A 13448-nucleotide genomic window follows, 5' to 3' on the forward strand; every position below is an offset into this window, starting at 1 on the left:
TTGACTCCCACCTCCTATTATATACACCATGAAGCTCCCTCATTTCCTACCACCACACTCCACCCCCTAACCAATCACCTTCTTTTTACTCATTCCTATACTAACCATCACCGTTTAACCCTATCAACTCCCTACCCTCCAGACTGTCATGTCGCCCCTACACCCTATGGGTTCCATGGCTTTCTTGACATTCCAGGAGGGATTTCCCGGTTGTTGATTCCTATATTATTCCCAATTACCCTTACCCGGTATCAATAATACACAGACACTGCTTGCGACTTGGTAAAAATGGCCACAGCAGCCCTTTATTGCCTATTGTTTACACACTAACACAAGGGGGCGCCGTCCAACGGGTGTCCCCAACATTTAACAATAGGTAATACCATAATAATAATACAGTACGTAATACAATACGTAACCCTGGGTAGGCCCGGTCCAGAAACCACCTTCCACCACCAAAACATGATCCCTGGCCGCAACACACACCAAGCCGGAGATGAGGTGTGAATCACCTACGGATCAATACCCCCACCTTGCAGGACCCATGCCTGCAAGATCCTTGTAACCGGAGCCACTATATCCTACAAGTGACTCTCCAATCAAATAACATTATCCGTTAAACTGCCTCTGGACCAGACCTACCCCCGCCACAGAACAGGCCATGTGACACCTTGCGTGGCCTGGACCCACCACACACCCAACGCTTGCTCCTCCAACTTGCAAGCCAAACCAACCATTAAACTTTTCCATCCATCACTTAAACTCTGAGCATCCCATATATGCACCAGCCAATGTACCCAGTCCACCTTACTGCACCGCACTCCCCTCATCCTTGGTGGCAGCACACACCACCCAAAAAATCCCTTCGAAGCAACCGTGTCACAATCTGTTTATGTATTTTAAAACTGCCCTTCAATACGGGTCATGCTGAATGACACACCATGACCACCCCATAACATGGCCACCACCTCGTACCAAAACACCCTTGATACCACGATTCGGCTCCCAAGACAAACATTCCGGAAACCAACTCCTCGCTTTCCAAACCGTCATACATAGCCGGTGCCACCCCATAATACTAAACAACTTTAGGCAACCCCAGTCTCCAGCTCAACAGGGACCCCAGCCACGACACTGGCTCACTCCGCTCACTGGCTACCTTTGACAGCCACTGGGTCCCCCTGACGGCCAGTCAGGCACACCGGCACACCATGCCACAAGCTCCCAAACTATTCCTGAATCCACACCATGCCCCACCGGCCTCAGTATAACCAATTAAATGCAGTACCGACCTTACCATCGTCCTCCCTAATAGCGACCAAAGAACCACTGTACAGTCACCCTGCTCCTCCTCCTGTCTCCAGCTGAACTCGACCACAACTGGGGATGAGATGCAACAAACAGGATGATACTCACCCTGCCTACTCTACTGGGCCACTTCGCCCCCCAAACCTAGTTCTCCCAGGAAACCGCTAAAGTGACCCCCACTGTAAAACGACTGCAATCCATAGCCTTGAAATTTCCCCTAAAGCTGACCTTGCAGCTTCCCCAGACCCAAATATCACTACCGGTCTCCCTTGACCGATTTATTCCGCCATCACACCCTCTGACAACAACAGAGGCTCAAGATGTTTTTCCCAGAAAATCCCAAAATCTTCCCACATACTCAACTACCACACTAACGGACCTTCTTCATCCGAAATCGGGCCCACTTAATTTCCACGAGGCCCACACGGCCTAACGGAACCATGCCCCACACCAAAATTAACACGCCCTCAAAAAACAAACAACCGCAACCATCGCCTTGTACCCCTTACTGAGGCGAAGATATTGAAGCATTACTTTCAATCCCCAAGGTCCCCAACAACACCTCCAAACCATAATTCACGGTCCGCTTTCCTCCACAAACTGGACCAACGACCAGCTCCCTGTACTACAATGCACACTGGAAAATTGCAGCCACACCACTGGCCCGAATGACTCCATATGCAACTATGGGCATCAGGAGACACCAACTTTACCAAACACCATGTCCGGGCCTTTGTTCTTAAGGAAACCCTGAGACACACAACCCCATTTTGAGCCCTCATATTACCCCCAAGTTAAATTAAAACCTTGGCCACACCATAGTACCCGCTCAAAGCCGACCACCGAAGGATGTACCACTATTTTCCCGTAACGCACAACTGCAACCTCAAAACCAAATTCCTTCGTGCCGTGAGACCGGAGCACAACGACTCCCTAAGCAAACCCTTACCAAGATGCCCATACCTACCACCGGGCCAATCAGTCCTTTTTTTTAAAAAAGAAATTGTATATGAATATATAATTGACTCCACCAGCCCAAAGATGCCAGGAGCCCGCCCATACAAAACACACAATAATACCAGATGGCCCTAAGCCATACGACTTACACTCTACGCCCCACTTACCCAATCCTATAGTCCAAACCATAACTCGCATAGTCCCCACCCGTAATCACGGCTGTCCGAAGAACTCCATTATTCCATCTGCAGCCCACCATTGCTGATAAACCGAATTCACCTGCAGCAGCCCAAAGCTGCCCAATACCTACGTTGACACCAATTCAGGCCCGCTGGACTCAACATTCCTCCCAGCACCAAACGCCACAATGGGATAACATGCTGACTACCCACAGATTAACCCCATGTTACCATAGATGCGGTTGCAAACCTACAAAAACATTACAGCAACCAACACCTCACTTTCTCCCACATTTCTGCTCTCCTTTATTCAATTATCCACAGCAACCCTTGCGCTATACCGGAGCCCCGCACCTACATATCATTCACGAAATCCCCTGAAAACTCCACGCATACTCCGTACCGCAGGAGCCCTCGCCCCTTTACCTTACCCACCATAATTCATCCAATAGTAACCACCATGCATTAGAAGATTCCTAATGAAACACACCAGCAAACCTTCAATAACTGCGCCGTCTCACCCACTCACGTGTGCCGCAATCATCAGCACCCGTAACCAAGTCTCAAAAGACCTAAACTGCGGTGAACGCCGAACCTCACCATCGCCCATCCTGAAACTGTGACCACCGGACCTGACGCCACCTGCACCCTCACGGCCGTGCCGCCATGACACCACCCCGTCCGTAACTCTGCCCCCGGCCTCCAGAACATGAACCCACACCCCCCCGGGGACCACGGCACCAACCGACCTATGAACTAACCACACGCTCCAAACCCCCCAGCTGCTACCCATATCTCCAGTCACTACTCTCCAATAAGGTGACTGTCCCCCACCACTACAAAAGGCTGAAACTTAAATTGATTTCCGCTCCAGAGGACGCCCTCAGATCAGCCATCACCGTCCTTTTCGCCGGTCATCCATCGCTGATGCCGGGACAGTCTCTCAAGCTGCAGCCATCGAATGCCCGCTGGGTTTGCCCCTGACGGCAGGAGCACCGTGTCTACATGCCCTGTTTGGGCCGATTGTCACCTTCCAGAATGCTGGGCACTCCCCCTCGTGGGGGAAGCCGCTACTGATGTGAGCTGCACCTTTGTCCCAATGCCTGCTCCAGGATAGACAGCAGGCCTCCTGTCTCTCCTCCTCACCGCTGCCTGCTGCTCCCAGTCCTCTCCCGACCCGATGAACCAGCCACACAGCTGAGGTGACCGTGCAGGCAGCCGTCCTCCAGCCCCCCCGTGGAGGAAGAGGGGGGTATGTAGTCAATCCACCACCGCTGGGCGCGCTCCCGGCCGGGAGCGGCCGCATCGCTCCAAAATCCAGCCTGAGGCCTCACACCAGAAGTAGGCCCCCCGGGCTGGAAACGCCCCCTTTTTGTCCATCGCGGCCCTGCAGGAGATTCCTCCCGACGGCCATAAGGGGCGCAGCAAGCTACCGCCGCCCGCCCAGCCTCGGAGGGTCCCCACAGGAGTGGGGGCTCTCACGTTTTCCTCCTCACCCCCACCTCCACCAAAAGTCCCCGGCGAGTCCTGAAACTAAAACCGCTGCCAGCACTGCAGCAAAGATTGGGGGGGGGAGGGGATGGTACCGAGGAGACACCCAGGCAACCTGGATGTGGGACTGCGCTGCCCGGGCACCCTGCACCGCAATGCTGACCAGATCTGAGCATTCATCAGGACATCATCATGGAGGTTCCCCAGGCTGTCATCCAGGAAGTGCAAGAGGAGGTAATTGACTCCCTCCTCCTATTATATACACCATGAAGCTCCCTCCTTTCCTACCACCACACTCCACCCCCTAACCAATCACCTTCTTTTTCCTCATTCCTATACTAACCATCACCATTTAACCCTATCCACTCCCTACCCTCCAGACTGTCATGTCGCCCCTACACCCTATGGGTTCCATGGCTTTCTGTGCTGGACGTCTGCTTTTCCCTCCCCCCACGAATTTGATTTAACCTGTTGCTGCAATAAAGGTATTTTTTAGGCTATTGCTCATTGAGTGCCCTGCTTTCTTGGTGTTTTTCTGTGGACTATACTATTTTCTAGCAGGAGCATCACCCATTGAGCATTAGCCACTGCTGTGCCTTAGTAAGCGGCCCCTCCATAGATGCTGAAACACAGCGCCACAGCCTTATTTTTGTAGCTGTCAGGGATTAGTGTCCAGTGTTCACGGCTTCTTTATTGTACAGTAAATCCAGAAAATCACCTTGTCTGATTTGGCAAGATTTTATTTGCAAATTATGGTGGAAAATAAGTATTTGGTCAATAACAAAAGTTCATCTCAATATTTTGTTATATATCCTTTGTTGGCAATGACAGAGGTCAAACGTTTTCTGTAAGTCTTTAAAAGGTTGGCACACACTGTTGGTGGTATGTTGGCCCATTCCTCCATGCAGATCTACACTAGAGCAGTGATGTTTTGGGCCTGCCGCTGGGCAACATGGACTTTCAACTCCCTCCAAAGGTTTTCTATGGGGTTGAGATATGGAGACTGGCCACTCCAGACCTTCATATGCTTCTTAAGAAGCCACTCCTTCATTGCCCTGGTGATGTGCCTGGGATCATTATCATGCTGAAAGACCCAGCCACATTTCATCTTCAATGCCCTTGGTGATGGAAGGAAGTTTGCGCTCAAAATCTCACGATACATGGCCCGTTCATTCTTTCATATACACAGATCAGTCATCCTGGTCCTTTTGTAGAGAAATAACCCAAAAGCATGTTGTTGCCACCCCCATGCTTCACAGTAGGTATGGTGTTCTTTGGATGCAACTCAGCATTCTGTCTCCTCCAAACACGACAAGTTGTGTTTCTACCAAACAGTTCTACTTTGGTTTCATCAGGGAATATGACATTCTCCCAATACTCTTCTGGATAATCCAAATGCTCTCTAGCAAACCTCAGACGGGCCCGGACATGTACTGGCTTAAGCAGGGGGACACGCCTTGCACTGCAGGATCTGAGTCCCTGGCGGCATAATGTGTTACTGATGATAGCCTTTGTTTTGGTGGTCCCAGCTCTATGCAAGTCATTCACCAGGTCCCCCCGTGTGGTTCTGGGATTTTTGCTCACCGTTCCCGTAATCATTTTAACCCCACGGGGTGAGATCTTGCATGGAGCCCCAGATTGAGGGAGATTATCAGTTGTCTTGTATGTCTTCCATTTTCTTATCATTGCTCCTACAGTTGATTTCCTAACAGCAAGCTGCTTGCCTGCTGATTCAGTTTTCCCAGCCTGGTGGAGGGCTACAATTTTATTTCTGGTATCCTTCAACAGCTCTTTGGTCTTCACCATAGGGGAGTTTGGAGTGTGACTCTTTGAGTTGTAGACAGGTGTCTTTTATACTGATAATAAGTTCAAACAGGTGCCATTACTACAGGTAAAGAATGGAGGACAGAGGAGCCTCTTAAAGAAGAAGTTACAGGTCTGTGAGAGCCAGAAATCTTGCAAGTTTTTAGGTGACTAAATACCTATTTTCCACCATAATTTGCAAATAAAATCTTGCTTAATCAGACAAGGTGATTTTCTGGATTTCTTTTCTCATTTTGCCTATCATAGTTGTTGTCTACATATGATGTCAATTACAGGCCTCTCATCTTTTTAAGTGGGATAACTTGCATAATTGGTTCTGACTAAATACTTTTTTCACCACTGCATGTGGAGGTATGACCCTTCTTCAATTTCGAACCTCCAACACATGGAGGGAGAGGACGGTACTACTGGTGTGATTGGAATGGGTTTGCGTACCAGTGTGTGACCACCTTGTTTGAGTTTTCTCGAACTCTAATACATTGTGAGGGGCCATTTTAAAGGTCGTATATAAGTTTAATTTGGGAGTCTGAGAATGTGGTGCCCTAGTCCTTTTCCCAACAAGACACAAAAGCTCTTCCCTCCAGGAATTCATGCACTCTGAGAGGATTGAATTTGTAGTCAAACAGATCTTTAGTATTTCTTCTGATCTTTATGCCTAGATAAGTAATGTATTTAGGTGGCCAGTGAAATGGGTAATTAGCTTTGAGGCGGCTGATTAGGTCGTATGTTCAGGCTTAGGGTTTCCTATTTGGACAAGTTGATTTTAAAATTGGACAGTGTTCCATATTCTTCTAGTATGGTCATGAGGGCAGGGAGGCCTATAGTAGGCAGGGATATGATGACCAATAGGTCATCAGCGAATGCTGCCATTTTGTGGCGTGTACCACCTATCTTGATCCCTTGGATGACCCAACAATTTCTGATACTTTGTATCAGGGCCTCCATCGCTAAGAGAAGGGGTGATAATGGGCAGCTCTGCCTAGTCCCATTCTGGATGTCTAATGAGTTGGTTAGTGAATTGTTAAGTTTAATTCTTGCCAACGGTTGAGTATACCTTTGGAATATGGCCAGAGTAAAGTTCGGGGGAAAATTAAAGTGTGCGAGTAATTCTTGGAGGAAAGTCCAGTCCACCCTGTGAAATGCTTTTTCCGCGTCAGTACCTAGGAGGACCAGAGGTTTATTGTGTAGATTGGCGTATTGATTTAGATGTAAGATGTGGACGGCATTATCTTTCCCTTCACTTCCTTTAATGAACCCCATCTGGTCTGGGAAGATAAGATGAGGGAGGAACTCTGCTACTTGGTTAGCTAGCATGCTAGCAAAGATTTTGAGGTCTACATTGAGAAGGGAGATTGGTCTGTAATTTATATAGCATTCTGGATCCTTGCCTTCTTTATGTATAAGTGAGATGTGTGTTCGAGGGTCTGCTTGGGGAATGCGTGACCCGAGACGATGGCATTGCACATATTAAGTAAATGTGGAACTAAAGTTGGCCTGGTGTTTTCCATGACAGGGTTTTGGACAAGGTGGACTAAAGTTCTGGAAGGCCGAAAGGTCTAGACAAGGCTGGGTTTTTTTTTGTCAGGTAATAGTTTAAGTAGTTGAAAATTGGAAAGAAAAGATTGGATTAAAGGTATTCTTTTCAGTCTAGAAGCAGATTGAGGGAAAGACTTAAATCTCCACACAGGAAAGGTGTGCCCTCCTAGAATAGGTTGTACTTTGTGAGTGTAGAGATAATACATTTAATTTGTTTCTTATTAGGGGCATATAAGCTTCCCACGGTAATCATGGAGCCAGCCTAAAACCGTTGACACAGATATATCTGCCCTCTGAATCCGCTTTCATACTGCATAGCGAGAAGGGAGTGTTTTTGGAAAAGGCTATGGAAAACCCTTTAGAGCCTTTATCTGGGGATATGGGGATATGGGTATGATACCATCGGTTGAAGTGGTTTTTGTCAAAGGTGGGGAGTTTGTCCAATTGGAAGTGGGTTTCTTGTAGGACTAAAATATCAAAGCCTTCTTTACGACATCCAGTGAGGGCCTGTGAGTAAGGGATGGGAGCTTTGAAACCATGTGTATTGAAGCTTGCCACTTTAATTACCTTTTGTATTTGAGCCACAGTAGACAACATAGGAGAACTCCTGGTCAATGCAGAGATTAAACATCCATGCCAGGACTGGGAGGAGGAGTGAGGGAGGAAAATGTAGGAAAGTAGGTATAACACAGAGACAACAGAGACAACAATGGCAATGTGGGAGACATGGTTTCTGTTGGTGCAGTCTTTAAGGGGGTTGCTGATGTGGCGAGTCTGGGGCCGGCCCAGTTTTTCCCCCAGGGAGAAGCACCAGTTCCAAAGTCGCAATGAGTTTGTTGCTAAAGTTAATAGGTGGGGGTGGGGGGGCAGGAAGGAAGGAGGTGAGTCTGACCCCCAAGGTCCTCAGTGGGAGACAGAGATGTTGAGACAGATATCAGAAGGCCGACTCTGACCTTTCTCCATTAAGCATGTCACTCTGGGGGAGGTTAACTTTGAAAACAGAAGCCAGTGCTGAAGCAGTATAAATTGGGTGGACCAAGTCAGTAAACTTGCTTACTGAGTTGAGGAAGAGCCTTTTGTCACTTTACGTCTAGATTTCTTAGATTATGGGGTAGATGCTGTATTCCACGGAGTAGAAAGAGGTAAAGGATAGATCAGGAAGGCTTAGTGGGTGGCTTCCAGGTCTGGGTATTTTTCCAGAGTAATATTTAGCTCCACGCAGATGCTTTGGATTTTGGCTGACGTTCTAGTCTGGAATCATTTGTCCATGGCAGTAATTGTGATACTGAACGGGATTAGCCAACGGTACTGGTATTGCTTTTGGCATAATGCATCCATAAAGGGTTTCAGCTCATGTCTCTTGTTTGGAGTAGAGGTGGCAAGGTCTTGAAAGATTAGAATAGTGGTCTCCACTTAGGTGATGTTGACCGATTTTCTTGCTCTTTTAAGCATCAGCTCTTATGCAACAGTCAAGGAAGCGGCAGATGACATCCCGTGGTGGGTCAATTTGCCTGGCTCTTGGTCTTAGGGACCTGTAGGCTATTACCAATTCAATGGAGCTCGAGTCATCAGAGAGAAAAAGCTGCAAGAATATTCCCTGGAGTGTGGTGCCCACTGCCTCTGTGGCTATGGATTCAGGGAGTCCTTTAACTTGCAGATTGTTTCTGCATTCCCTATTTTCTTGGTCCTCTAGATACTATAGATTTGGTTAACATGTTCCTCCTGCATTTGCAATGAAGCCAGAAAGGAGTTTGCATGATGAACTAGAGCCAAAATTGCCAATTCCAGTGCTTCTACCCTGTGGCCTATCTGGGCAACATCTTGATGTCTGGGATATCTTTCAAAATGGGAGCCATGACATTGGCCAAGATATGCTTCATGAAGGATCTGGAAATTGGTTGCTCTTTCTTTCAACTTTTCCCCTCGGAATCGCTCTGTCCTTTCAGAGTTTGAGTCTTCCCTAATCTGCTGGTCTGGGGGAGGCGGGACCATCAGTTTTTGATTGTACAAGTGTTTTTTGAGGAACTTGTCCATGTCAGCTTGTGTAGTTGATGAAGATGGTCTTGATATGGCTCCTACAGCCTTGTTGCCAATTTTTACCATCTTTGGCCTTCAGCTGGATGATTCTGTTTTATGGAAGCGACACCTATCAAATCCCCCTATCTTGATGGGGTTAAATCATTCTATCTCTGTCAGAGTGTAGTGGAGTAAAAATTTAGTGCAGGCTCCTGGGTTGGTGGCGTTGTTTGGTGGCTGTTGTGCCTGGAGATAGTTTGGACACCAGTTGTGCCTCCACAGGTGATATGAGAGAATTTTCAGATGAACCAACAAGAAGGTAGTTGGAGGCAGGGTATATCAAAGCGGTTCAGGTGAAGCCTTGTTACTATTACATCTACGGGCTTATCTAGTATATTTACCAGTCTCTGTGGGCCCACTCTTCTGCAGGTGGAGGGTACGAGGGGTACAGAACACACCTATCATAGGGCTCAGGGGGAATAGTCTGCGGATAATAGGGGCCACAGTGTGAGGGGCACAAATTTTGGTAACTTGGCACTGCCTGGGGGTCACACTCCCAGGCCCAGCTGATGTAGATGATTAGCCAGGAGTAGGGGGACGCTTGAGCAAAGCTGGTAACCCACTGTCCCCTGAGTGATTGCTCCCCTTCCCTCATACAGGCCTGACTGACCTGCATCAGGAGGCTGTAGCGGGCCCTAGGATGACTATATGCAGGTGGCAGGTCTGGGACGCCGTGTACCAGAATCAGCAGCATCCAGACGGACCCTCTCTCTTGTATGTTACCCCACTCCTCTGTCCCCAAGGGGAGTGATGAAGGCAAACGGTCACTGTGGGAGGAAGGGAAAGCGCCATGCCAAGCGTGAACCCCCGATGAGGTGGTGTAGTCTGCTGAGATTGCAGACCTCTCAGACCCACAGCTGTGAAGATCACCTAGCCAGGGGCTCCCTGCCTCATCTCAGATGCCCTGGTGAGTGATCTGCCTCTTCCCCTGTCCCTCTATGGGGTGATATGAGAGAGGATAAGCTGTGTCTACTCAGGCTGTAACCTCTCCGGCTTCAGGAGGCGGGAATAAATAGCAGGGGTTTCCGGGGCTTCGCCGTGGATCTGGTTTGTGGATTCAGGTAGACGCTCATCTGACCCCTTGGGGGGAAACCTTTGTGACCGTGCTCCTGGGATCCAAGATGGCACTTGTGGTTGTGTCTTTCCTCGACTCCAGACTGTCTCTTCCCAAACTGTCTCTTCTCAGGCTGTATGGTAGTACATCGGTGCTCTGTGCTCTACTCAGGGGGTGAGAAGCAAGGGTTCAGTCCTCTCAGGAAGACAGCATAGATATTAAACGCTGCATGCCGCTGCTAGGCCACAATGTGGAGTGAGGGTGTGGGGGAATTCAGGTTGTCGGACTGGGTCAAAATTGCAGGAGTGGTGGTCTCCCTTATTTGCTCTTACACCCCACAGGTGGAAAGGTGTCAGTGAGTTTGGCGGTAACTGGATGGAGTGGATTACCTTTCTGACTGAGCTCCCTAATGCACTTCTGTCCCTGTCAGCGGCCATCCTGCATCCTTGACTGGCATGATTAACCATGTCAGATAGGAGATAAATGTCCTCTCCCAGTCCCCCTTGGTCCCCCGGTGAGCCAAAGTCCCCCTGGTCCTCCTCCTGATCTTCTAAATTGGGGGGCGCACGACCTTTGGACCTGCCACAGGCATCCTCCTCCTCTGATTTCTGTCTCATCTGACATGTCAGATGAGACAGAAAAGTCCCCCCCCAGGTCATCCCCTGTCACCCATCCTGTCCTCCCTCGGTCCCCCTGGTACCTGCTGCAACGCTGAGACCCCTCCTTAAAACATCGCGCCCTCATGTGCAGAAGGCCGGCTCTCTCAGCAGACTCTTTATGAGCAGTGGAACAGGTTACTGCAGTTCACACTGCCTTGGTGGGGTCACTGCACCCACACTCCTCACATGGAGTGCCAGCATTTCCAGAAAATGGAGGATACCTTTGCTGAGCATGCCCCCCATATCTTGGAACACAGAGTTGTTGTGGGACTTCCAAAATGGATTATGGCATATCAAATTTTTTTTTCTTTTCAATAAATTGGTGAAAAAGGGAATGTGTTGGAATTGTTTTTCAAATAATTTTTTTTTGTTGGCTCTATTTTTTACTCTCCTGCCTGCCATTTTTGTACCTCACTGCCATCTCCAGTTTTGACCGCTGCCTGATTTCCTGACTATGCTCCTGCCTTCCAATCTTGTCCCTTTTTGTGCCTCCTAGTTTGGACCCTACCTGATGACCACTTTTTCCTGGATTGCAGCCTTCCATAGGCAGTGATCTCCTGGACCTTGGGTAATTCCAAATCCCTGTACATGGGTTAAAGGGTTTCAGGGTTCTTGAGATCCTGACGACTTGGTGGCAAGCCCTAGTCTGTCTGTGACAGTCATCCTGAGTCTGTGGTCATGGGCAGACGTTACAGTTTTCCTACCAACAATACCCAGATGGCACCACTGTAGCTAGGCTTGGTCTGCGGCCGCTTGATTTTGTTTGTGTCAGACACCCTAGCTTTCAAGAATCTGGCTAGATATTACCAAAAAGTTCATAATATTCTCTAATATAGACAATACAGAAATGTGTTTTGGTGAGTATTTTATTTCATAGTCTTGGGTTATGTTTTCTATTATTGAGTTTTCTTAAGGGGTTAGAGGTAATTTTGGATCCCTACCCCAAGATTCCAGCTTACACCTGCCCCACTGCTTTGGCAGTCTTGAAGTACAGATTCAATATTTTACTGACAGTCAGTGCGATGCCAGGATTATTTTATTTAATAATTTGGCCACATAGTTTACACTTTAGCAATAATCAGGTCTGGGGCAATTGTCTGTTTTATTACAGTTAATATAATATTACAGATAACATAGTTATAATTGTGAAGTAAGATTGGTTAATGTGGTGGGGAGGTCAAGCCATTTAAGGTATCAAATGGCCTCTCCTGTGGTGGTTGGAGAGTCAGGTAGACATGACCTGCAAGTTATGGTGGACTAATTTTAATTTAATAAAAGCTGTTACACAATGGTAGTGAATAGGCTGGGCTTTGGTAGCTAGCCTGAAGGATGTGATAGTGGTAACATCATCCAGAGGTGGCTTAGCTGTTAAACACAGGAATGAGGATCTTTGGTAGAGTCATTGGAGCCCATGAAGTGGACTGGCTTTGCTACTGTGGCAAGTCAAAGCATGCCGTTGCTGGATTGCTGCCTGCCGATTGCTGTATGTTATGCAGGTCAAAGATCTCACGGTATCCATAAATCTTAAAATATACTTGCCTAGCATTTCACCTGATGCTGTGGCCTTTTGACACCAAAAATAATGTATTGTATATTTTAATTTATAGGCTATGTAGTTTGGGTCATGAGCTAATAAATGATTGTCCATCTCATATCCAGAAGTCATGTTGGCAACCCCCTATATCCATAAAAACAATTAGTAGATGATATATATGTTATACTAAGATGCTCATGGTTCTTTAATAACCAAGACAGCTTACATGCACATACTTCCTGATGAAAGTGACCATGATAGTTCTAGGATATTAGCATTTCTAGCTTAGACTACGCCTGTGTGTATATTCCTGTATTAAGTGCGTAAAAGAACAGTTGCCAGACTTTTGCCAACAGGAGTGGAATATTACGCCGTTTCTATTATTACATCAGCGCATATGGTGCTTGTTTATGGCAGAAGTTAATAATTGTTTAAAATAATGTAGGACTTCTCCATCCTTTTTCATTTTTCGTAATCCAACATAAAGGAAAGTCATGCATGACTGATGTACTAAAATAGGCTATTTGGGTCCTGTCCATAACCAAAAGTGGTCAGGAACATTTCATTCTCCTAAATATATGAAGTGAGTATTACTGCCAATGCTTGTAAAATAGAGGGTGACCAGCTGCCAGTTGTATAAGTTAATGCAATTGCTACTTTCAGATTATTCAAGAGTTCCAACAATTTTGGACAGGGCGCTGTTATATGGCACTGCTTCCAGTTAATGGCTCTCCTTCCATTTGTTCATCTGTTTATGCATCTGTTTTTTATTTTAGGTTGTTTGTTAAAAAAAGAAATACCTATATATTAGAAAAATCTGCATTGCCATA

The sequence above is a fragment of the Anomaloglossus baeobatrachus genome, chromosome 5 (genome assembly GCF_048569485.1).
Source record: "Anomaloglossus baeobatrachus isolate aAnoBae1 chromosome 5, aAnoBae1.hap1, whole genome shotgun sequence".
NCBI lineage: Eukaryota > Metazoa > Chordata > Amphibia > Anura > Aromobatidae > Anomaloglossus > Anomaloglossus baeobatrachus.